Source organism: Thermobia domestica, chromosome 12 (assembly GCF_964235325.1).
Source record: "Thermobia domestica chromosome 12, izTheDome1.hap1.1, whole genome shotgun sequence".
Classification (NCBI taxonomy): domain Eukaryota; kingdom Metazoa; phylum Arthropoda; class Insecta; order Zygentoma; family Lepismatidae; genus Thermobia; species Thermobia domestica.
The window spans coordinates 42,991,187-43,018,768 of record NC_137465.1 but is presented as its reverse complement, the minus strand read 5'-3'; the positions used below and the strand labels follow the sequence as shown (position 1 = coordinate 43,018,768).

Here is a 27,582-nt window from a genome sequence, read left to right as displayed (position 1 = left end):
GCTCCAAAAGTAAGAGTAGTTCACTGTAAAGTGAAAATTAGAATAGTGATTTTTCTCGAAAATAGCTCGAACACTTTAGTAAATATTTCATAAATTAACGTTTCATTAATACACCTACAATATGGTATAAATTAATGGTTCTCAACCTTTTTTGACTGAAGACACACTTTATTGAACATCCGGGTCATCGGGACACACTTGTTAGATATTTTTATTATAAATAATAATAATAATAATAATAATAATAATAATAATAATAATAATAATAATAATAATACCTATTATAATAGTGAAACCAATTAGTTTTTATAATGACTAGATAGCACTGAGCATTATTGCTAGAGCAGGTGTTGACTGGTACAGTCTATGTCGTTTTTAACTAATTATTATTAAATTCTTCATGATTTTTAAATTCTAAAATTTCGCGACACATTTTATTGGATTGCGTGACACACCAGTGTGTCGCGACACATCGGTTGAGAAAAACTGGTATAAATAATTTTTTTCTGCAAAAATTAAACTAGAAAAAAAAGAACAGTCTTGTCTTGGGAATGAGATCTATTGGAACCATGTTCTCAAAAATGTCTCACGTGATTTTGTTTAAACTTTATAAATAAAAGTTTCCGTAATAACTGCAGTATCTATTACATGTTTTAACTTAATTTAATGGGAACGAGAAAGTTTAGTGTCTGAGCGCACCTGAGTTGGGCACACGTAAATGTTTTCTTGTTTTAAATTTATTTTACTTATTTAGTTACTTGTTATAACATATCGAAGTTGAGAATAAGTTTTTTCTTTTTTTTTTTTTGCCCCCACACTATATGTAGGCCTCGTCTAATTCAAATGAATTTATAAATTAGTGGAATGACCACAAATGAAGCATATATCTTAGGTATTTTCGCAGACAAGATACATCCAGCAACAGACCTCCATATAGCCGTAATTAATGTTTCTTTCAGACATTTTTTGGGGGGGAGGGTACTCTTCCCCGGAGCTGTAAGAGTGTAACTGTACGAGACCAAAATAATACACCTATAACATGGTAATAAATCGTATCGAAACCGTGTGAAAATAACACGTGCCCTTCCGATTACTACGTATACCCCCCAAAACATTTTTTTCTGAAAGAAACACTGGCCGTAATAAACATTGTATCACTCTTAAACTCAAGTCCAATACTTCTTCCCTCCTTCTTATCCTTCGGTTAGTCCTGAATTAAAAAGTATTTCTCTCGTATACATTAAACACTTTTTTTTTTTTAAGAAACAAATTTTAGTTGTTTACTGGTTTAAAATTAAATTTTTAACGACACACTTTGCATCATGACGTCACCTTGTAGGCACCCTGTGTATATTATATATATTTCCTTTTGAAATATGATTATTGCATGCAGCTTATTAATTTTCTGTTTCTTATTTTACTTGTAATTTATTACGTTTAACACTTTACAGTTTTGGAACATAGAATAGTAGCAACTTGGACCCAACCATGTCCACCGTGTGTAACACTTTTTTAAGTATAAGGCGTTTCGTACAGCATTAACCTTGAAGACTCAACTGTAACATCGAATAAACTACGACTACATCTACGCAGCATTAGTAAATATGAGGCTGATCTCTCACGTTGATAGTAGTGTGCTTCTTTCTGATGCTCTTGACCTTAATATTGCTGAAGAATCATTTTGACAGTACCAGCTGAAATTCAATGAAGTCAACCATGGATATATTGCATAAAGTTTGATTATGATGACGAATGTAGATTTTCTTTTTAAAATGACCTTTAGAATGTGTGCTAAGGCCACAATACGAATTTCTAGGAATCTTCACATTAAAACGTAAATTTAAAAAAAAAAGAAAGAAAAAGAAAAAAACGAATTACAAACTTACATGTCTACTTAGTATAATTCATATCTTGTGAGTTTAAGGTGTACAAACTCAGAACACTTCTGGGTTTTCCCCAGGCTAATAATATGCCTACTATAGAGGATACAATATACCTCATGACTCTTCCCCACCTATCCGAGGGTGAAGTACATAATCAAAATACGCCTGATTCGCGCCAGATTATTGTCCTCCTACCCAAAGTTCTCATCCCCTCTAAGAGTGGGGCGCAAACTCCCCAAATACACCATTCTTCTCTCCCCCCAAAAAGTAGTGGAGGACGCCTCTTAACCCCCCCCAAAAAAGGGGTGCAAGTTCCTACACTGATTTTCATTTCAAATAGGCCTATATAGTAGAGTGGAGCGAAAAAAATCAGATTTTTAAGAATCGAATTCTAATAGAGCTCAGAAGTTGCGTATTCGCGTGTTAATCGATGGAGAAATAACGAAAAAATCACATTTTGGATCTTCAGTTCGTGCAAGTAGAAACTAGAGATGCAAGGGCTCGAAAAAAAACCGGCTTTTTTGGAAAAAAACTCGGTTTTTTCTGCTTTGCTTTTTTGCTTGGGAAATTTTGGGCTTTTTTCAAAATTCTGCTTTAAATCGATAAAGCAGACTTTGTTTCGCTTCTCTATAACACAGAAAGTCATTTAATTAGTGGTTGATGCCGATAATAATATAAAACCTCGAAAGTAAACCATGAATTTCGAAAAGATATTTTAAACAATTTTACTTCAACATTTTTACATTATGAATTCCAAAGGATTAACCAATGTATACAATAAACACATTTTAACCTCCTATATACAAAAGTAAGCAGAGTTGGCAAGAACCATGGTTGTTTCTGAAAATGCCAAAAACCCGTTTTGGGGGGGCAGTTTAAACCAGGCTTTTTTGGGGTTTAAACCAGGTTTTTTGATTTAGATATTTTGCTTTATGTATTTGTATTACATATTCACAGAAATAAGTTTGTTTCGCCTTGGTGTTATTATTCAACAACGGGCTTATGCTGGAAGAGGTCCCATAAGCTTAAAGAAGTCCGGTCAGTAAATTTCTTAAATTGAGAAACTCCCGCCCTAGCCATCGGGAAAATCCCGTCATTCTTTTAAATGTAAAACAATAACGGGAAAATCCTGTAAAATTTAATTTGCATGTAAAATTTAAAGGTCAACATATTATAATCAGTACGCTAAAACTGAGTGACACACAATCATAGTCAACGTCTTGCGAATAAAATCAGAAAAATAAACACACTGCTGAACAAGACTGCACTTATTTAATATAAAAACACATTTACACCTGACGTTTCGATCTTCTATCCAAGATCCTCATCAGACGTGAGTGTACGTCTGATGAGGATCTTGGATAGAAGATCGAAACGTCACGTGTAAATGTGTTTTTATATTAAATAAGTGCTGTCTTGTTCAGCAGTGTGTTTATTTTTCTAAAACTGAGGTATTAAATTACAAATTTAGTATGTAGGTATCATTGAAAGTCCAATCCAAGCTAATGTTGGAAGCTAAGTAGGCAATCGATAAATTTTACCAATTTTAATCAATATATTTAAGCAACCTTCGCTTCTTTATAAAACAACAGGCATGCAGAAATATATAATTTGGTTTCGTTTTGTATGTTTAGGCTTAACGTCCTTACGTAATACCGAGGTTATCAAGGAGAAGACTTTCGCTTAAAGCGACATCCGAAAGAGTACTTGGTTTACACATGAAAGAAGGGTTGTGGTTCGACCGAGAATTGAACATGGGACACCTTGATTAAAAGGTGAAAAGGAAATAAGACTAATGCAGATGGTTTGACATGTGAAACGTCACTATGAAGTTCACACGATTCACATTTTTGTTCTTTTAATTTTTTTAGTTTAAACCAGTTATTTTTAAAAAAAAAAGCTGGTGTAAACGAGCCAACCCTAAGAGTAAAAACTTCTTTCAAAAAATACACAAATAACTAGCAAAATTGTATGTAGTATTTCTACTTCAAAATATTCCATATCCTCTTTTTGAAACAAAATAAAATTAAAATAAAACATAAGAGAAATACTTAGATTTGTATGATACAATTAAAGGCTGCACATGGTTCTGTATATTCTTGAAATTCTACAGTCAAGTTTTTTATAACCACCATCAAGGGCGCCCATCAGGGGGGTTAAGGGGGCGCTTGCCCCCCCTAGAGGAAAATGTACTTCAGAATATTGAAAATCCAATAGGATTTTTACATTAGTTACAGCAAAATTTGAAACTATTTTTGAAACGTCGCTTATACTTCCCCTCGTTGGAAACCACAACATGGGCGCCCTTGACCACCATCACGGTTTACCCAGTCCTCAAGTTTTCTGAATTTTTAACAAGAGGGATTCAACATATCATTACAGAACAAAAAAAAAAAAAAAGACTACGGAATATATTTAAGTTAAGCTAAATACAACTGCACAACAAACGTGACTGAGTGGTTGGCTTTTGCGCTTCTATCGGGAAGTCCGGGATTCAACCCAGCATTCGACCATTCTGACAAAGCCTTCCTTCATTCCACCTGAGAATGTAGAAATAGTGCGTGTACTGGCCGACTAGGAGTGTAGGAGTTGGCCGACTTCCTTTCTTAATATTTTTAAATCGTTATTCTTACTAATTACCAGCAGTGACGGTTTTGCGAAGGTTAGAGGATCGGTCTTTCGGATTGAAGCCTGTTCTCCAAAGTTGTGGAATGTCTAAAACGAACGAAATATCTATTAGTTATGCCTTTACTCATAAACTTTAAGTTCCCGTCAAATAAAAATTACGAATATTTAGAAAAACTAAACATTAGTAGTAAGAAAACCCCTCCCAAAACACTTTTTTAAATTCGCCACTGATTCTCAGTATAAAATGATCTTCAAGGTTGTATCCGGAAGATTATTGCTAAACATATAAACGAAACGAAATATTAGTTATGCCTGTACTCATAAACTTCAAGCACCTCCCAAATAAAATTAGGACTTTTTAGAAAACGAAACAATCAGAGAAACCCCTCCCAAAGTACTTTTCTAAATCCGCTCTTGATTATTTGTATAAATTGGTATTCAAGGTTGTATCTGGAAAATTATTGCTAAATCATTGCACAACTACAGTATAACAGAAATGTGGAAATACGGTTTGACGGACATATTGAAAAACGTATGCTTTGACGGATATATAGAAAAACGTAAGTTTAACTTTCGTGCTAGAAGCTGGAGTACTAAGCTCTTAGAAATGAAACACGGATGACAAACTAAAATGATCTAGAGAAGGAAAAAAATGTCGATAACTCAAAAGTTAAAATAAAGTTAAATAACCTGTAAAATTGCCCTCAAATACTACATTCTTCATGTTAGCTTTAATTCGTAAAATATGTGCTCCATCCATCTTGATGGTGAATTACAGAGCTAAATATGGCATTCAGGTCGTGGAAATCTTATCTAACTATAGAATATACTATAAGAAAGCTATTTGGATAAAAAAATCATGAAAATGAAAAAAGCCAAAATTTCCAAAATTCTCGGTTTTTTTCCAAAAAAGCCGGCTTTTTATGTGAAAAAAACCATCGATTCAAAAAAGCCGGCTTTTTTGCATCTCTAGTAGAAACAGTTTCAAAGTTTTAACTGGAAGTGCAATCGGAAGAGACGATTAGGAAGACGTAGGCGCAGATGGAAGCACAATATTAAGATAGATCTCGCAGAAATAAGAATAAGAAAATAGTGGATCCAGTTAGCTAAAGACAAATGTCAATGGAGAGATTTTGTGAATGCGGCATTGAACCTGCGGGTTTCATAGGCCATAGAGTTAGAGAGTTATTTAGTTAGTTAGAATCTTGCTGAGAGAATCAAAGCGAATTTGTATTCAGGAAACAGACAGAAACTAGGAAGTGGAAGAGTTATGATTTGTCAGTCGGGTAAAGAAGGAAAATAAGAATTCTCTTGTGCTTTTATTATAATGGCCAATACAAACTGAAGGTTCAATAAGCGTAAATAGCGCACAGGAAGAATCCAAATTGGCGCTTTGTATTGTAGTCATTCCAATTCCCTACATAACTGTCTCGTCTCGAATCTTATCACGAGGATTGTATCTTGTCTCTATAGTGTACAACCCTAATGTCTCTATAGTGACAAGATTCCCAACAAGTCATTCCAACCAGTGATTAACTGGTAAAAGCAGGAGTGTCCACAAACTGGTTTTGGACCGCAGGCTGCGCCCATGAGATTTTCTGGGAGTGGGAAACATGATTCTTCATTGAAAATGGTACAATCGACTTTCTACTTTCTTCCATCCTGGGTACATGACCTGCCCACCTGAGCCTCTTAGTCTTGAGAATCTTTATGTTTGGTAAATGGTAAAAATTATGCACTTACTCGTTATGAAGTTTCCGTCATTTCCCATTCCCGTTTCTCTTGGTTGCGAATATTCGCCTCAAGATTTTATTCTCAAATAGACCTACTTTCAGTTTGCGTTCTTCCCTCAGAGTAAGCGATCATGTTTCGTTACCATACAGGACAACAGGCATGATTATCGTTTGCTCAGCAAGATTCTACATTTCCTTTTTATGTTGTCTGTAATGTCGTTGAGGTAGCCAGCAAGTGTGAACAACACAGAAGAAAATATCAATTGCAAGTCCAGCGGAACTTCAGGACAAGGATCTCTTGGGACAGAACAATGACAGAAGACGGAGTGTGGATCACAAAGTCAATTGCTGTGCTAAGAACGCGACTTATAACAGAAGTTCACTTTCATCTTCAGATCATTCATAACCGACATTGGTCATCGAATGATAAAGGAGTCATTCTATTAAAGAGTTGATACGCACCACTTCTCTTGGAAGCTTTCGGTTTAACATCCTATGACTATTCCCGTTAGACTAAAGGAGAAGGATAATTAAGGTGATGAGGGAAAAATTGGTGGAATCTTAATGTAGGAGGAAACTGGAGTGCCTCGAGAAAACCTACGCACACGATGCTGTCCACCACAAACTTACTTCGCCTCAGATCGAACCTGGGACCCCACGCACCAGAGGTAAGCGATCTACTACTGAGCCACTGTGCTCTTTACCTTTTCTCTTGGGAAAGAAGAGCAGGCTCCTTCACCCTCCAGTGAAGGATGTAGAAGTTTCCTACTTACGCTCTGACATTTGTGTTCGTGCCCCGTTATAACAAGCATCGAATTACGCACGTTTACCCAGCCTGAATTCTTAGATTATTTCACGCCGACAACATATTTACAACATCTCTTATACAGTAAAACAGTAAAACTTTCCTTCTGCTTTTACACATTATTTTGCGTCTCTTCGATTTTTCTGTTTGTGATTAGACGAGTTTAATTAACCGTCATTATCAACTTTGTGTATGTATTTATTATATTAATTTGATCCAAGTACGCTGTATTCCGCAATACTCATCTCTACATTCCTTTAGCACTGCAGAAGCTGGTCGAAAGACAACATAGCACTCTTACGACGGGACAGCCTAACTCTTGCCTCGTGTCCCTACTTACAATTGCCCACGACAAATCTCATGTTATTTCTAGGCGGTTGCTAAGACCCTTCCCAAGAGGGACAATGGCATGCACCCATTCTGTGCTTGGACAAAACCTACACCAAAGTTAATTATTGCCAGAAAGAATCCTTCTACCTAATGAGACTCTAGAGGTATAACCAGTATTAATACCGAGCATTAAAGAAAGTTCACTTCCTCCCAGTGGTGACAGCAATATTGTTTTCCCAGAGACAAGACGAGATGAGATTGACTTTTTGTGTCGAGATACGAGACCGAGGTCCTTCAATAGAAATATATAAAATTTTAGAGACTAGACTCACCTCCAGGACACATTTTCGAGACGAGAAAGCCCCAAATCTTGTCTTGTTAAGAAACTAGCCAGGAGACTTACTGACATCATCAGGTTATCCCTGGTCATAAGAGCTGTATTTAACATTTCTGTCGCTCCCGGCCAATTAAATATTCCACACCTTACGCTCCTAGGCTCAAGAAAACTTTTCTTCCCTTTTATTTATTCGTATTCAGTTATGTATAAGCAAAAAACTGATAAAAGGCAAATAATTGATTTTGCGCTGACAGTGGCAGCCAATAAGCAATAGCCTAACCTCCTTCTAGTGCCAGTAGTTTATAAGGAGAATACCCGGTCGCGTTGTGATATCAACATTGATTTCGGTATAGATCTCCCTTACATGTATCTCTGGTAGTCTACTTACTTTTCTCTCTAATCGTAGTTCAATCTCGATTTCTTTAAATATGTCACCATAAAAAAAAAAAAAAAAAAAAAACTGCCACTGTGGTTTGTGCGCAAATACGGGTAAAACTCGAGAATATATGCAGTATTAAATAATAACAGTTATAATTTGCAAATAAGCACGTAACTATACTTTAACATTTCAGCATAAGTTATATTTCTACAAGTCAAATTTGCCATTAGTTTATAAATGTGTTCACTGCTTGTTTGACGTCCCACAATTATGATTAGATGGGTGCGCACCTAAAATTTGTGATATTATTATTGTTATTATTAAAGATTTGAGGTGTAAAATTAAATAGATTATTTTATAAGAGAAGAAAGTATATAAATGAGGTGTCCTTTAGGCTAAAAGAAGCGGATAATTAATGAAAGAGAATGATTATGAAAGAATTGGTGGAATGGGGATGTGGGTGAAAAGGGTGTGCTCCAAGAAATAAAATAAACGGGATGTTGTCCAAGGTAAACTCGCGTGGGACTCAGTTTTAAATCCACGACTATACCGTGTTGGCTAAAGGAGACGATAATGATAAAAAAATGAATGAAATACTGAAATGAAAAAGTTGAAAGAAACGGTAGAATACCGCAGAAACCCAAGTACGCGGTATTTGTCCACCACAAAGCCTATTTGGCGCGAGCTGGGGTTCGAATCAGGACTAGAAACTCCAAAAGTGAACGCTCTACCACTAATTTACAGAGGCCCTCAAACGTCGGTCTAGGATAGAAATACCACCGATGGGAACTGATGTGCTTATCAGACTCATTGAAACAAACGCAGCCTTCTTGGCGGTCATAGCCCTTCGTAACCTGTAACTATAAGGAATTCGTTTTAGCTTATTCCACTATCCGTGCAGTACACTGCAACTTTTGAAAGACACTTTAGCTTCAAGACTTGACATACATGTCATTTTTAGGATGGTTTACTTTCCCTTCTATAACGGTTAATTAGGTTAACAGTTATTCTACCAATTTCCTCATAAAACTTTGAATGTGGGTTATTAGCGAAATATTACTTATAGTGCTACAGGATTTTGATGCAGGATGTTCGGTTGAAAAAGTATCTGTCGATTGTGTGATCTCCAATCTTGGGAAACACATGTGAGTGTGCCTTTACTAATATAGTAAGTACTGTAGTAAGTTTACATGTATCATATATTGTAGATCAGATCTACTTACAGCTTTTATATAGATTAATTCCTTATTTATTTTTTGTTATTTATTTATATCAGAGAGTTCATAAGGAGCCTACCTACCTTTTCAGAGGCTCGGGTTCGATCCCCTGTCGGTGCGGCAATTAGTGTTGACTAAGCACTAACTTTTCTTTTTTTGTAAAGATAAACTTGCATGCCCTCAAAAGAGAGAGATGTTGACACAAAGTCCTCATTCAAGTTCTAGAGAGGAGGCACAGAGGATCAGTGACAGGGGCGTTCACCTATTGTGAAAGGGGTGTCTTGTTTGATGCTTCACCGCACGAGCTCGAGATTGACAACATCGTATGCATGTGTTCTCTCGTGGTTGTTCCGTATCCTCATACATTTCCCATTCCACCAATTCTTTCATAATCATACACTTTCATTAATCATTGTCTTCTTTAGCCTAAATGAACTTGGACATAAAACTAGAATTTTGATTTCATTCTCAAACTTTAAGACAGTGGCGGATTTAGAGGGTAAAACTGTTGGGGACGGGGGCAGCCAGAACCCAGACTATATTAAGCATATCATGACTTTACTGTAAACTTTAAAAATATATATAAATAATAGTTTGAATTATGTTTTGTCACTCGAAAAACTGGGAGGCCTAGGTCTCCCGGACCCGAACTAGATCTGCCACTGATTTAGGGGAAGGGAAAAATATTGTGATCTAAACTAGCCAGCAATTAAAAATAGTATATCAAATTATTCTAAAACAGTACCTTTCAATCTTGTTTACCTGGCGTCCCTCTTTGTAAACCCTGCATACCTAACGCCCTCCTCAATCCCGTTCTTTAGTCATACGTACTTTCTGTTTCATTCCATCTGGTATTTGAGATACAGCATTGAATTCTCAAATCTTTTATAATAACAATAATAATATCACCAATTTTAGGTGTGCACCCAGAATTTTTTTACAAGTTTTAAAAGTAAAAAGATATAATTAAATACATGTTGATGCATCAGGATCGAATACTGCAAATTATGGATGCGTTAAAATATCAAAAATACTTTCGACAAAGTTGATACTTTCAAATATTTAGCATCAATATTAACAGACCCAAACTATAATCACGAAGGAATTAAATGTCAACTAAAAGCAGGGAATTAATGTTATTATTCACTTCAATTTTTTTGTAGTCGCGAATTCTGTCCAGGAATTTGAAGCTTTAATTATGTAAAGCGATAATCATGCCTGTCGTGCTGTATAGTTGCTAAATATGGTCGCTTGCTCTAAGGAAGAATGTAGACTGAAAAGTATTTGAGAACAAGATCTTGAGACGAATATGGGATAGGACCCATGAGGAACGGGATTGGGGAATGGCGGAAACTTTATAACGAGAAACTACATAATTTATACCGTTTACCAAATATTGTTAGGGTCATCAAGTCTAGGAAGCTCAGGTGGGTAGGTCATATAGCCAGGATGTGAAGAAAGTAGGAACACTTTCAAAGTTTTGACTGGAAATCCCATGGGAAAACGACCATTAGGAAGACCTAGACGTAGATGGGAGGACAGTGTAAGATGGATCTCGCAGAGATAGGAATACAAAGTAGAAACTGGATCCACTTGGTTAAGGACAGCAGTCGGTGGAGAGTTTTTGTAAACATGGCATTGAACCTCTCTGTTCCACAGGCCATAGAATTAGTTGATTTGGAAAACTATCGCCCACTTGTTATTATTTGATTTCCTCAATACTTTGATAGAATGGGGAGGGACTAGTGCGATATCCTTAAACTACCCAATGTTCTGAAGATATTTAGAAATTCTCCATTCGCAATAGTTTATTGCTTCTTTGTTCTTTTTAAATTAGTTAATGAGTAATAATAAATAAATAATTGTGTACAAGTTAAGAAATTAATTCCAAATTCCCATTTCCTGGTTTAAACCAATTAATTTATATTGCACGACCCTACGCTCTAACCACAGTAGGTTTATCATCAAATTAGCTAATAATGAAATTAACAAAAGAACCATCGCACGCATATTGAACTTTGACATTCTCTTTCCTGGAACACCATGAGAATCTTACGTAATAGAAAATTTACTCGTGGAAGAAGCTTTATGTAAATCTTTACAAGAAAATGATTTGGGATAAAAACATGTCCGTGAATCTGGTCTCCACCAACTAAGTACGCTTCAGAAGTGGTGTCGTCGGCGAGACGAAAAATTTCTCGTGTCATCTCGATTCTCGTCTTGAAAATGAGACCAGGAGAACGGTTTCAAATTCGAGACAAGACGAGGAAAATTAAATCTCGTCTTGTTTTCGAGACGAAACGAAATTTCACGAGTCTCGTGGACGGCATTAGTTCACCCAAGTCTTCGATCTCAAAGACTGTTTTAGAGGCCACGGTGGCTCAGTGGTAGAGAACTTACCTCTAGAGCGTGGGATCCCTGCTTCGACCCCAGGCCAAGTAAGCTTGTAGTGGTCAACATCGTGACCGTGGGTTATCTAGGGGTACTCCCGTTTCCTCCTACAATAGCATTCCACTTATTCTTCCATCATCATTCACTTACTTTAATTATCCGTCTTTTTTTTAGCCTAGTGGGCGTTTGAACAGAAAGATTTCATTTCATTTTCGTTTTACAAACAGAACCTACCATTAACAAGGACTTTAAACCACTATCGGCCGTTCCTCACCACTCTGTTTCGGTAGATTATAAAATCTTGCCTAGAGCGCTTATCTCTGGTGCATGGGGTCCCTAGTTCGATACGGGAAAGTAAATTTGTCGGGAACAGCATTGTGGCTGTGCATTTTCTCGGGGCACTCCCGTTTCCTCTCACATTTTATTCCACCAATTCTTCCATCATCATTCACTTGCTTTAATCACCGTCTCCCTTAGCGTAACGGGCATAACGTGGGACGTTAAACTGAAAGATTTCATTTCATTTCGTTTCAAGAACATTTATCAACGATTAAAGATACGCAAGTCAATACAGAATATACTCCAATAATAAAGATGACTTAAAGGTTGCTATACCAAACCTTACGTGAGCCTCTCGGGATGCCGAAGGATTCTAATAACTTCTAGATGATTTTTTTTTTTAAAAAAGCATTTTTGTACATAAATTTAAGGCACTAATTAGAAGAAACTCGAGAGGAGACGAGAATGACTTCTTCGAGAATCAAGACGAGCAGGCCGAAAGGTGTTTGCCTCCCCTCATCCGACATTCACATTTTTAACACAATAAAAACAAACTCTTCTGAACATATTCAAGAATATCATGCGAAACATACATTTATGAATGTTTGGGCATAATTTATAATAGTGATTAACCCTTTGGGGATCCTATGGTACAATTTGTACCATATGCACTTTTCATGGTACATTGCGTTATTTCTCTTCTATTTGAGCTTTTTCGTCCGGATTTTTTCTGTTTTCCAAGTCCAGAGGCCTTGTAGAAGACATTACGTATGGTTTCAGACCGTCCTGCGTCCAGACATAGGAGGTGATGACGTCATAAGTCAAAAATTTATTTTCTCATTTTCTAAGCCTATGTTCAATATTTTTTGGCGGGCTTATTTTTCTACGTAGAAGATTGAAATTTTGCACAACCATTCAGTTCACGGAGTAGTATTTACCAGATTTTTTGTTCTGATGTCAGTGCCAAAACAGGGGGGGAACCAGAGGGGAAAAGGAGTAAAAATAGGGATTTTTTACCCCCAAAATCCCGTTTCTCGTCATTTTCCCCCCTCACATACAAGATAGGACCACGAGAGTCATACCGTCTGAAAGGCCGTTCCATTCTGAAGAGAACGACGGTCGAATTATTATTCTAGGGTAATTAGGGCCGTCTCAGTGAATTTTTATCCAAATATACTTCTGTATAGGGTAAAAGTGGGGCCAAGTAGGGAAATTTTCTCTGGCAGGCCTATTTTTTCACGTAGAAGATTGAAATTTTGCACAAACATTCAGTCCACCGAGTAGTATTTACCAGAAGTTTTTTTTCCGATTTCTGCGTAAAAACAGGGGGGTCCAGAGGGGCAAAAGTTGAAAAAAGGGAAATATTGCCCCCAAAAATCCCTTTTTTCAGGAATTTCCCGCCTTAGATACATGATAGAGACATATGAATGGTACGCCTGAAAGACAATTCTATTCTGAAGAGAATGATTGGCGGATTATAGTCCTAGGGTAATTAGGGATGTCTTAGGATTTTTTTTCCCTGAGATCATAGTGTTTTATGGTACTTTGGGGCACTGTGGGAATTTTTGATAAAAATTCTCCCGCCCTTACTATTCAAGATAGAAACTTGAAATTTGGCCCACACATTCAGTATACTAAGTACTATTTCTCAGATTTTTTTTAGATGGCTACGATCACACAGGGGGGGTCCAGGGGGGGCCAAAGTTGGAGAAAAAAAATTTTCCCTCCGAAATTTTCATTTTGACATTTTTTTCCTCGCTTCTGGTATATGGTATGAGCACGCAAGTGGTACCATTTGAAAGCCAGCTCTATTCTGAAGAGAATGAGGCATGAACCATGATCCTAGGATAAATAGTGACGATACAGTAGCTGCTTGACTGAAAGTCTAAAAAATAGCCCAAAAAGCCAGGATCCCCAAAGGGTTAAGAATATTTTAATATTTTCGCCTAGATGTTTATGCAATACACAACTCTTACAAGTTGTGAGGGTTTCATACTATCGTTTCGCGGAACATACCTTATTTATTAATATAAGGGACATGGATAGCCACAGTTAAAGTCCCGTTACCCGTAATGATGTTAACGGACTTTCTCAATTACCGATCTCGATTGAGATAATCGGTCTAGGAATCTATTGCAAAGAACAGGATTAAAAAATTCCCTTTCATTCAAAAATTGTCGTGAAGACTAACGGGTATATGAACGTACTAAGATTACAATTTTATGAGACCTACTAGCGTGGTCCTAATAATAATAATAATAATAAAGAAACCTATTGTATTTTTACATTTTTGTATAAATTGTAATGTTTTCAGATGCACATACGCACACTGCAAAAATAATGAAACTACTTTTAGAAACAGTATAACACTTTACACATTACCGACACCATTTGAACACCTCCAGGTTACACATATTCACCCCTTTTAGATACTTTTTTTTTCAAGTATGTCCCAGATATATTTGTAAAATGTGTCATCACTTTGTTTTCGAACTGTTTGCCAAGAAAAAGTTTTTTTAATTATGTCATACTAGATATTATTATTATTATTATTATTATTATTAATATTATTATTATTATTATTATTATTATTATTATTATTATTATTATTATTATTATTAGGGATAGATTTTTATAAAGGGAAATCGATTGTAACAAAACTTGTACATTTTACTGATTTTACACATTTAGGGCTTAAGAATAGATTGCAAGTAGACACTATATATATATAGATATGTCAAAAGCTTTCGATTCTATAGGGCATGAGCTTCTTATTCATAAATTAAGAAATATAGGCCTATCTCCATTGTACATTCGCTAGTTTGTAAGCAATCTAGCAAATAGAACATTTAAAGTAAAAATTGGTCAAATGACCTCTACTTATGGTTATATAAAGAATGGCATACCTCAGGGATCTCCTCTGGGACCCCTTCTTTTTTCAATATTTATTAATGATTTGCCTGAGAAAATTAAATACTCAAATATTTTGTTGTATGCCGATGATTTAAAATTATTTAGAATAGTGAGTATGATAACTACTTACTACAGGAAGATCTAGATACTGTTAGTACATGGTGTAAAAGTAACTTATTGAAAATAAATTGTGAGAAAACTAAATACATATCATATACTAACAAAACCCAATACTACGTGAGCAAATATGTAATTAATGGAGTAACATTGCATAAAGCCGAACAGATTAAAGATTTGGGTATAGTGTTCGACATAAATATGAAATTTAGCTATCATATAAATGATATAATCCAAGGGACGAGAAGAATAATGGGGTTTATTTTCAAACAATGGCCTCAGTTTAGAAATACCAGTTCATATGTATATTTATACAAGATGCTTGAAAGATCAAGATTAGAGTTCGGTGTAGTTATTTGGAATAGTATAAGTATAATATTGGCAAACAAAATTGAGTCAGTACAAAAATGTTTTATTAGGTTACTATGCCATAAAATGAATAGAGATTACTACTTACGTAGTTATGAATACTGGATTCTATTTTGGGGATTGCAGGCATTGAGCGACAGGAGAAAACTTATTGAAAGAGATTTTATTAAGAAATTACTAGACAATAGCTATCATAGTGAATATTGCTTGCATAATATAGGTATAAGGGTACCAATGTATAATGCAAGAAATAGATCAACATTAGTTCCTTTGAATCCGAAATATGTAATTTTAAGAAGATTGACCAATTCTTTTAATTTAGTTTAATTTATATTTATCAGTATAGAAGCATGAATTTTAGGAGCTTCACAAATATTATTTTTAGTATAGGAAAGGAGGGCAAAGCGGATCACTTAACTTCAAGGGGCTCAAATGGCAACTAAAATTAAGACTAGGAAACCAAAATTTTGAGGAAATATTTTATGATTATTAAACTTTCAAATAACAATACAATAGTAGCGAGAATTGCATATACATAAATGATATTGCTTAATTACTGAACTATTGCAATTTATTCACTTTGCCCCACCGGTAGGGCAAAGCGGATCATGATAGTGGGGCAAAGTGAATAAGCAAAAACTCATACATTAAAAGTCAGGTTTAATACAGATATGCAAAATAGAAATTGTATAGAAGAACAATATATATGTACACAGTCTAAGATCATAAAAGAATGACACCTAAATGAACTGCTTTACCTACCAGAAGATCAAAATGTTTAATATTTTGTGAGTATTAGCCTAACACATTTAAATATAGAATTAAGTCTAGACAAAGCTTGCATATACATGATCCCTAAATATGTTTAAAAAGCTCAAGTCCATACAAGTCCTTTTTCTTATCAAGTAGGCATCTAGTATCTAGTTTCTTTCAATCTATAGTAACCCTAATGAGTACAATCTACGTAGCAGCAAACAGATTAAAAAAAAAAAACAATAATAAAGCTTAAGGCTGAAAATAACATCACATCACACGCTTGGTTTACACAGATCACAAATGTAAATGTCTTGTCCCTTATAATAATCGGTACAGTTTTCATGAAACCATGACAGACAAACAGAACACTGAATCCAGTCTTCATTAAGTGGATCTGAATAATATTCATTACAGAACTTGCATTGGTAACTACCGCCTCCTTCTGGTGATTTTGAATGTTAACGGAACAAATTCAATATGAATTTCAATATTCAAATTAGCTGTGTTGCAACGTATACGTACTTATTTAGTGCCAAACAGATGTTCTAAAACAGTACTGCATTATGCTTGGGGCAAAGTGAATCGCTATTCGCTTTGCCCCTTCTAAAATTATTCTCTTTGCCCCACACTACCACATGAGACAAAAGACTGTCTACAGCATATGGACTACGTATTTACGAAAATTCTCAAACATGATAACAAAGGTAAGATCCCACCCTGTCCATGCATAGTGTGCTCGCAAACATTCAACGGAATAGTAAGAAAATATTTCAAAATCCTTACGTCTTGAATTTTTTAGCAAAATGCGTATTTTCTTTTTTTCTCCTCTCTCGTCTAAACAACAACACGTACACACAAAACAGTAACGTCCTTCTCTTCTTTCACTAGTGACGTCATAAACTGGGGCAAACATTTCCTGCCCTCTGTTTTCAGTTGACTGTAAATTGCGTTATTCGCTTTGCCTCATATATCCACTTTGCCCCCCTTTCCTCTATTTATGACGATGTACCTATATTGAAAAGAAATGGTATTAATTTGACAAGGAATTATTTATCCGATATTATTTTATTTCATCATTATGTTTTATTGTTTTAGTATGTAGCTTATATTGTAAGCAATATGTGTTAATCTTGACTGATAAAGTGCTGTATTTTTGCCGTTAGGCTGTTCATGGCATAGAAATAAACATTATTATTATTATTATTATTATTATTATTATTATTATTATTATTATTATTATTATTATTATTATTATTATTATTATTATTATTATTATTATTATTATTGCTTTTGGACACGGGAGCCAAACTTTATAAACACTATTTCATCAATTTGTCCCTCAAGGTCTGTACCGAAAGTGTTTAAATTGTGTTTTATTTTTTTTTATTTCATTTTATTTCATTTTATTTTCACAGTGCAAGAGCATAATAGCGCGTTACGAACCTGCCCTGCGCAACAGTTTACTGCAAATACAACGTTAAAATCTCACTCTATTTCCACTACCAATAATCGAAACCAATAAACTTGTTACAGGACTTATTACTTGGAGCACCTTTGCTCTGACTTGAGTAATATTTTATTATTATTTAACATTTGAATTTCCTCTTGCTTATTAAGCTTCCGTCCAACGTAGGCCGGCAGTAAATTCGGCCATGGAAACGAGACGATATTTCTACAAAGTTTACGAGACTGGATGAAAAAACCCTTATTTCTCGTTTCGTCTTGTGTTGTCTCGTGGACAACACTAATTTTCAGTTGTTGGGACTGGTCTTTGTACTCGTAAGTCAGCCTATTTTCTGAGGTTAATTGCTTTGTTGTCCACAGTGAATTCATCCAAAATTGGCTCTGAAAGGAGTAGAAAAATCTACAACTATGGATTTAAAATTGAAACCGATTTCCAATGGTTACACATTTTTAACACGTCAGAAAATTTCCTAATGTCGAAGGAAATATATTGATGTTAATACTATTGCTTCAATTGAGGAAAAAAGTTACATAAAAACGATTAAATACTTTGAGCTTTCATTTTAAGTTTGCATTAGTTCAGACTGATCGCTCCGTAGTGACGGTTACACTTCCAGAAAATTGTGCTTAATTAGATGGGGATTGCTTCACGGACTTCAGATAATTTTTTTTCCCCCTAAAATTCCGCACGTGCTTAAACGAAATCTTTTTATCTTCTCTTTTTGTTTTGCATGTGTTGTATCATGTCTCTGGTTGCTGATAGACTGTATTGTAGTTTTTCGTTTAACATTTGACCATGGACTTGATATTTTCTTTTGGAGGGTCACTTGTGCGTAAAACAAAATACACAATACCATCAGACGAAGAATGTGCAACATAGTTGATTTATTTTTTTTATTCTATTATATTAGTAATAATAAATTCCCCTGGTTTATACACGAGTTTGCATATGTTCAGAAGGTTAAGACGCTATTACGTCACGGTCTACTGCCAGTTTTTGTTTCATTATCTCTAACGAAAGTGACGTATTCAAGATTAGTTTTTGTTAATATAAAAAAAAAAGTACACTACTTTATTATCGACATATTATTATGAAAAAGAAACAATATTTTGTAACCTATCGCTTTTTTTTCTTTTATATCATATTGTGTGTTATAACCTTGTCAACTAAAATACGCTTACTAAATAACGGGGAAATTATATATACTCTCCAATAATATTAGCATTTAACGAAGGGAGCTCCTCCGTGGCTAAGCGGTTAGCGTACGCGCCTTTGGCGTTGGAGAGCCGGATTCGATTCCCGGCGGGAGCTCATGTGGTTCGGATTCCACGTTAATCAGTAGGTCCACGTCTCATATAGCCTCGCTGCTGAAAGGGACGCTAAACTAAAATCAACTCAACTCAACTCATTTAACGAAGGGGGATATACAGAGATGAGAAACTAATCGCTAGGTATCTTTGAGCGGAACAAACTGATAATGGGTGTGTGTAAAAGTTCATGTGTAATTTCGAAGTCTTTCTTTCAGTTAACGTCCTACGATAGTGCCCTTTATGCTAAGGGAAGCGGATGATGATAGAAGAATCGGTGGGATGAGAATGAGGGAGGAAACGGGAGTATACCCTGAGAAATTCTACGAACGCAGTGTTGTCCACCTCAAACTTACTTAGCTGGGGGTCGAACCAGGGATCACACGCACTATAGTTAAGAATCTATCACTAAGTCATCGTGCTCCCCGGAGCTCATGTGTAGTTTTCGAGAAAAAATAATTTTTAGGGGACAAAATATTTTTTAAAGAATGTTCCTATACAATATAAAAACTTTAATATTCATGGATTTAAAAAGCATTTCGTTTGATGCCCTATCTGATTCAGTTAGGTTTTATTCAGCTCGAATAGAGTATTTATTTATTATGAATGTAGATGAAAAATATACACTTAAATATTAGATTGTGCTTTCTATTGTTTGGATTCTCTTAACAGTAACTCACATTAATCTATTTCTAACAGTGACACAATACTTCTAACAATGAAACAATGCTCTTAACAGCGAACACAATGCTCCAAACAGTGACACAATATTCCAAACAGTGACACAATACTCCTTATAGTAACACAATGCTCCTAACAATGACATAATACTCCTAACAGTAACACGATGTCCCTAACAGTATTATAATACTCCTAAGAATGACACAATACTCCTAAGAGTGACACAATGCTCCTAACAGTAACACAATGCTCCTAACAGTAACACAATGCTCCTAAAAGTGGCACAATATTCCTAACAGTAACAAAATGCTCCTAACAGTAACAAGATGCCCCTAACAGTAATATAATAAGTTCTCTACCACTGAGACACCGTGGCCTCCAAAACAGTCTTTGAGATCGAAGACTTGGGTGAACTAATGCAGTTTACGAGACTCGTGAAGTTTCGTTTCGTCTCGAAAACTAGACGAGATTTAATTTTCCTTGTCTTGTCTCGAATTTGAAAACGTTCTCCTGGTCTCATTTTCAAGACGAGAATCGAGATGACACGAGAAATTTCTCGTCTCGCCGACGACACCACTTCTGAAGCGTACTTAATTGGTGGAGACTAGATTCACGAACATGTTTTTATCCCAAATCATTTTCTTGTAAAGATTTACATAAAGCTTCTTCCACGAGTAAATTTTCTATTACGTAAGATTCTCATGGTGTTCCAGGAAAGAGAATGTCAAAGTTCAATATGCGTGCGATGGTTCTTTTGTTAATTTCATTATGAGCTAATTTGATGATAAACCTACTGTGGTTAGAGCGTAGGGTCGTGCAATATAAATTAATTGGTTTCAACCAGGAAATGGGAATTTGAAATTAATTTCTTAACTTGTATACAATTATTTATTTATTATTACTCATTAACTAATTTAAAAAGAACAAAGAAGCAATAAACTATTGCCAATGGAGGATTTCTAGATATCTTCAAAACATAGGGTAGTTTAAGGATGTCTCACTAGTCCCTCCCCATTCTATCAAAGTATTGAGGAAATCAAATAATAACAAGTGGGAGGTAGGTTTCCAAATTAACTAACTCTATGGCCTGTGGAACAGAGAGGTTCAATGCCACGTTTACAAAACTCTCCACCGACTGCTGTCCTTAACCAAGTGGATCCAGTTTCTGCGTTGTATTCCTATCTTTGCAAGATCCATCTTACACTGTCCTCTCATCTACGTCTAGGTCTTCCTAATGGTCGTTTTCCCATGGGATTTCTAGTCAAAACTTTGAAAGTGTTCCTACTTTCTTCACATCCTAGCTATATGACCTACCCACCTGAGCTTCCTAGACTTGATGACTCTAACAATATTTGGTAAACGGTATAAATTATGTAGTTTCTCGTTGAAGTTTCCGTCATTCCCCAATCCCGTTCCTCATGAGTCCGAATATTCGTATCAAGATCTTGTTCTCAAATACTTTTCAGTCTACATTCTTCCTTAGAGCAAGCGATCATATTTAGCAATCATACAGCACAAAAGGCATGATTATCGCTTTACATTCCTGGACAGGATTCGCGACTACAAAAAAATTGAAGTGAATAATAACATTAATTCCCTGCTTTTAGTCGACATTTAATTTCTTCGTGATTATAGTTTGGATCTGTTAATATTGATGCTAGATATTTGAAAGTATCAACTTTGTCGAAAGTATTTTTGATATTTTAACGCATCCATAATTTGCAGTATCGATCCTGATGCATCAATATGTACTTAATTTTCTCTGTTTACTTTTAAAACGCATGTCACTGCAAGCGTTTAATAAGACCTCTGTGTTTCTTTCTATTTTTCTTCTATCATCCATTATTATATTAACATCAGCATACACCACATCATAATATGTATTCTATGATTATCAAACTATGAAGATTAAGTATTCAAACCGGATGAGTTACATTTTTAACTTCCGCTTTCAAATGAAAGGATAAGATCAGATATGGATTATGATCTTAAGACGGTGAATTCATGTCAGTTTATCGTTATCTCTTACAGATATTTCTTTATAGAAATCAATATTGAGACAGGAAGTAATAGTAGATTTCTGACACTTCCAGCTTTTGTAGGGGGAGGAAGATTCCTAATCTACTTTTGCAACGACGAAAACTACTTGTACTTTATGGTAATCGCGGTAAAACTGAAAATGATACTTTCTTCGGTTTGAACGGAAGGAATATATACAGTATATCACCATCACCATCATAGATATTCTGCCATTATTGACAGGTCACTTGCTAAAACTGAGAAGCTTCCATGTTCCATGATATTCCGCTAACCTCTTCGTCTCCACGTACGATTTTTCTGTTTCCATATCATCCATAAATTGTATCTTCTTCGTCTCCTCCCTCTCTTTCTCTCACCATATCTCCTAGGACGTCGTCATGATAAAGTTCTTTCGTAACCAATGTCCCAACCAGTTTCTCTTCTTCTTCTCAATAATATCTAAAACTGTTCTTTCCTCCACCACAATTTTCAACACTCTCATATTCGTATTTCGCTCGACCTAACTAATTTTCTCCATTCTTCTCCACACCCACAATTTGAAATCTTCCTTTGTTTTTTACGTAATGTCATGTTTCTGCTCCGTACAGTACAATACTCCACACAAAGCATTTTATGAGTCCTTTTCTCCACTCTTTTTTCAAGGTCCCACAAATAGATTTTTCATCCTTGTGAAGGCTTCTTTCATCACTCCTATTCTTACTTTTATTTCACATTCACCCTTCATATCATCACTATCCAGTTCTATTTTCTCCCTTCCTATTTCTATATTGGACACCGACCGTTTCTCTCCAGTCACCATGGACCGTTTTTGCTCTATTAGTGGTGAATGTTAAAGCAGGAAGGAAGTGTGGGATTCTACAACCTCTGATTTCAATACGAGTAATTCGCTAAGTTTCCCTTTTTCAATTTTAGTAAGTAACTTGAAATACAATGAAGAATTTCAAAAATGTACAAAATGAGCCACGCAGTATTTACAAAATTGTTATTAAATAAGCTAACAAATATTTACAAACCTTTTCTTATAGAACATAACGTTGGGCACGTAGTTTATGATGTCAAAATTAATGGACACTCAAAAGCTCTTAAAGGAAGAAAATACACGCTTCAAAACACAATTTTTCCCATTTCTTACTGTTTTTGCTCTTGATACATGCTGATAGAAGGACGGACATGGCCCTTCTACGTATAAGACTTCAAATACTTGCATGCCCCTTCTATAAGACTTCCTATACTTGTATAGCCTTTCTATAAGACTTCCTATGCTTTCATAGATCTTCCTTGAGACTTCCCATACTTTCATAGCCCTTCTATAACACTTCCCATACTTGCATAGTCTTTCTATAACACTTCCCATACTTGCATAGTCTTTCTATAAGATTTCCATACTTGCATAGCTCTTCTATAAGACTTCCCATATTTACATAGCCCTTCTATAAAAGTTCTCATACTTGCACATACCATAGTTTAGAACTCTAAAGCATCTCTGCGAAATTATTTAGTACTCTTACGAAATACTACTTACCACAGTAGTTAGTGTAATAACAAATTTCCCATTATCGAAGAATTACATTTTCAAATCAATTATGTTATGTTGTATATTTAGATCTGTTGTTTCCAGCCTGGAGGTTCGTGAAGAACAAGCAATGGGCAAAGATATGGATAATAAATAATAATAATAATAATAATAATAATAATAATAATAATAATAATAATAATAATAATAATAATAATAATAATAATAATAATAACTACATTTGTAATTGTACATATAACGAATATTGTAGCAAAGAGATATTAAATTAAATATCGTACCCACAAATATGATATTGAGTAGAATATAACACAAATAACTATTGAGTAAGAACTCTGGTTCCATAAGGAAAAAAGCTGGTGAAAAATAATACTATACTACAATGGTATGCGGAACCTTTACTGAAAACAAATAAAATTGATATTATTATTATTATTATTATTATTATTATTATTATTATTATTGCTCCATTGAAATTGCGAAAAGGGGACGAGGTAAACCAGGTTGGTAACCACTAATTTAAATAATGAATATCATGTCAAGAACATTAACTAATTAACCCTCTGGTATTTTGCGTTTGCTAGAAAATTAAGCAACGAAAAATTTCCATATTTTATATGTATAGAAATACATATAGATAGAATGTTCGATAAATGTGAATGAAGAACTTGGAAGATGTAGTTTTAATGGTAAAGCGCACACCGATGCTTTGAAGGTAAAATCAAACTTTGAGTTCCCGATAGCCAAACGTTTTCGTATTGTCTTTTGAATTATCTCTTTTCTCAAGCCAACATTAGACAATCAACTAATTTTCATTCTTCCATTTTATGCAGTAATAATTATGTATGTGCAACATATTCAATTATGCATTAATGTCAATACGTTATCTACAGAACGGATACGGTAATTAATTATACTTACCTATAAAAACAAGTGAGTTTCATTTCAAATTGTGACTACAGGAGACCTTCAAACTATTGGCTTCTAATATGTCAACCAAAAGTGAAAGATTTATCAGTTCTGGTTTCAGGTAGGAGAAGGATAAGAGGCAATAATGGTACATACTCTTGAAAAAATTAAATGAAATATTTCTGTTTAACGTCCCAGAATTATGTCTTTTACGCTAAGGGAAACAGATAATTGAGGTAAATGTGAATAATAATGGAAAATTAGTGGAATGAGGTTGTGGGAGTACCCCGAGAGAACACACTGGCATGATGTTGTCCATCACACGCTTACTTGGCCTGGGATCAAAGCAAGGACGCCACGCACCAGAGGTAAGTCTCTACCACTGAGCCTCCATGCCCCGCTGGTCCTGTCCGTCATAACCTCCAATGTTGTAAAGGCACGCAAAACACTAACCCAATTTTATAACATAAATATCAACCCCTACCTTTTTTTATTTAAAATGGCATTAAGGAAATTGCAATATGTATATAATGTAAGAATCTGGTACATGTAAAGATCAATCGAAAAGCCAAACAAAATCTGAATATATATAGTCCTGTCATTATTATAAACAACATAATGCGTACTACAACAAGATCAAAGGACTGACACGCGAATTTCCTTGCTTCTGCCCCTCAAAAAATGTTTATAACGCGAAAACGACTCCCTCGTAATACAGATGAAAATTACTTTTTATATTTCTTAGAATGCAGACGCATAAAGGCTATAAAAAATAAATCGAATTTAGTCTCGTGATGTTAGAAAGAAAATCTTATCTAATAGATGAGACATACAGCAATAACATTACATTCTAATGCCCAATATTCTCCTTTCCTCTCTCCCCACTCTTTGCACGCACGCGTAGAAATCGCATGAGTTAACGAGGACCGGATAAAAACGAAAGAAAATTATAGATAAAAAAGAGGGGAAATATATGTACGACATATGAACACGTGCCTTGACCAGTAACTATGACCTTACAGAAAGTATCATGCGATATAAAAGCAAATGATGGCTGCAGTCTGTTTATCACTCATGTTGGAACATTTCTTCGTGGAAGGTCAGGGTTCAGTTCTTAGTGGCAGCCTATGAATTGCAACTTATTCCAGTGTAACAATCCAGCACGGAGTTTTGACGACGACCGGCAGGCGAATACCACAAGTTGGAGTTAAGGGAAAAAAAAGTTTATTGCTAGTGGATTACGCATCAAGGAATAAACTGACAAATATTGTCAGCATCATATATAATCTCGGAATTTGGAATTGGAAATCCTTAGGTAAATTAATATATTTATTATACTGAAGTAGAGAATGTTTTTTAAATAATTAATACTTTTCTGACCAGAGTATATAATCATTTATTAAAATTAAAATAAGTCGTAACAGTTTCAATAATTTAACGTTATTTTCATGAGATGTTAACTGACAGAAATATCTCCATAGCATTAAATTAATATTGTTGAATAATTTTTAATTGTTTCATTTTATTTATTTTTAAAATTTTTAATTTCTGTTTTATTTTGTTACATTTTATAAGTTTATACTTCAATAACAGACAATCAAATATTGTTATTATTAACAAACGTATACATTTGAATGAATTAACAAACGTTTCATTTTATAATTTTAAATTTTTAACATGTAGCAATCAGGTATTGTTATAATTTATGACTATTATTTCATTTTAAATTTTTCAGATGTTTTTATAATCATTATTATTTTTTTATTTTTTCTCTTCTTTTATTAATATTTTTTAAACAAATTACTCCCAATATCAGTTAATTTTTAAGTTTTCTCTCAATTCAATGTTCTATGATATAACTTTATCTTTATTGCTTCTCTTAATAATTTTTTATATGCGTTGTTCAATTCTCTATGGCTGTGTGTGTGTGTGTTATTTGAGAATTTTTCAATTTTGAGCTCTTTATTTGGTAGACCATCAAAAACTATTTATGGAATTTTTCGTGTCACTCTTATCGTTCCCGAGATATTGGCCAAAAAAGTTCGGATTTCGGGAGATTTAAGGAGCCATATCTCGGAAACCGTAAGTCATAGAGAGATAATATTTTGGGAATTTTTCAATTTTGATTCCTCCATTTTGAGTAATGTGTCTTTGTAAATCAACAAACCGTAGAACGTTTTAACAGAACTCTTAAACAAAACATGTGGAAAAAATTTAGTACTCAAGCAAATTATAAATGCATAGATACATTACAAGAATTGTTTAATGAGTATAATAATAAAGTACATAGAACAATTGGTATAAAGCTTGTAGAAGTTAATAAGAAAAATTAATTCTTTTTAAGTTCATTTTGGTAATGCTCTTGGAGTATTCTTAACTGGTTATCCTTCCATTTGTTCTAACCATCTATCCCATAATTCATGTACTTGGGATAGAAGCAACAGAAATAAAGTTATATGATAGAACATTGAGTTGAGAGGAAACTTAAAAATTAACTGATATTTGGAATAATTTGCTAATAATAATTGTTAATTTGTTAATATTATTATTATTATTATTATTATTATTATTATTATTATTATTATTATTATTAATAATAATAATAATAATAATAATAATAATAATAATAACAATAATGAAAATAACAGCCTAATAATTATTAAAAAACAGTTATGCTAAAATTTTAAAATGAAACAGTAAATTATAACAATACCTGGTTGTTAAATATTAAAAATTATAAGATAAAACAACTAAAATTACACAACAATATTAAGTTAATGTTTTTAAAACGAAACAGTAAATTATAACAATACCTGATTATTTCTTAATGTTGTCCATGTATATTACAGTCTGTAATAACATTTATAAATCAAGTGAAGATCCGTAAAGTTTAAAATAAACGTAATTATTTTGTAGTAGACTAAAATAGATTGGTTAAATAAAGATTACATGATTGTTAAATATTAAAAATTATAAGATAAAACAATTAAAATTATATAACAATATTAAGTTAATGTTATGAAGATATTTCTGCCAGTATAACGTCTAATAAAAGTAATTTTAAGTTATCGAAACTGTTACGCCTTATTTTAATTTTAATAAATATACTCTGGTCAGAAAAGTATTAATTATTTAAGTAATAGTTCCAGAGTCAAGATGGATGAAGTTAAAAGTAATTTTTCTTTAATATGTTCAGTTAAGGCTATTTGATAAGTTTCCTATTATTCGATAATAATAATAATAAAATAATCATAATAATTCTTATTATAATTGCAAAATGTCTCAGTCTGTGAGTACGTCAAATATTCAAACGGATTGCATAACCATATAGGACAATATTATTTAGGTGTTCTTAATCTTTATTTTGAACACAAGAGGCCTCAGTGAAGCTAATTCTCAAATATTTCAGAGGCAGACTGTCACTAGCTGAGCTGACCGACTGAGTCGACCTTACCCAAGAAATGTCGCTAGTGTGCACGGATTTTCCAGTGGAGTCGAAAGATTGCGAGCAT

At 34.2% G+C, this 27,582-nt stretch overlaps 1 protein-coding gene across 3 annotated transcripts in view; it reads left to right on the top strand.

Moving 5' to 3' along the window:
* Positions 1–9,118: 9,118 nt before the first annotated feature.
* The window catches only part of LOC145666436 (retinaldehyde-binding protein 1-like), a 53,775-nt gene continuing 35,311 nt past the window's right edge, over positions 9,119–27,582 (top strand). Inside the window, exon 1 of one of the 3 annotated variants that reach the window (XM_081733662.1) lies at positions 9,119–9,240. The gene's annotated coding sequence lies outside the window, so the exon portion shown is untranslated. Of the gene's footprint in view, positions 9,264–25,126; positions 25,386–27,582 lie in introns of those variants that run through there. The other 2 variants (XM_081733659.1, XM_081733658.1) reach the window with 2 other exon arrangements.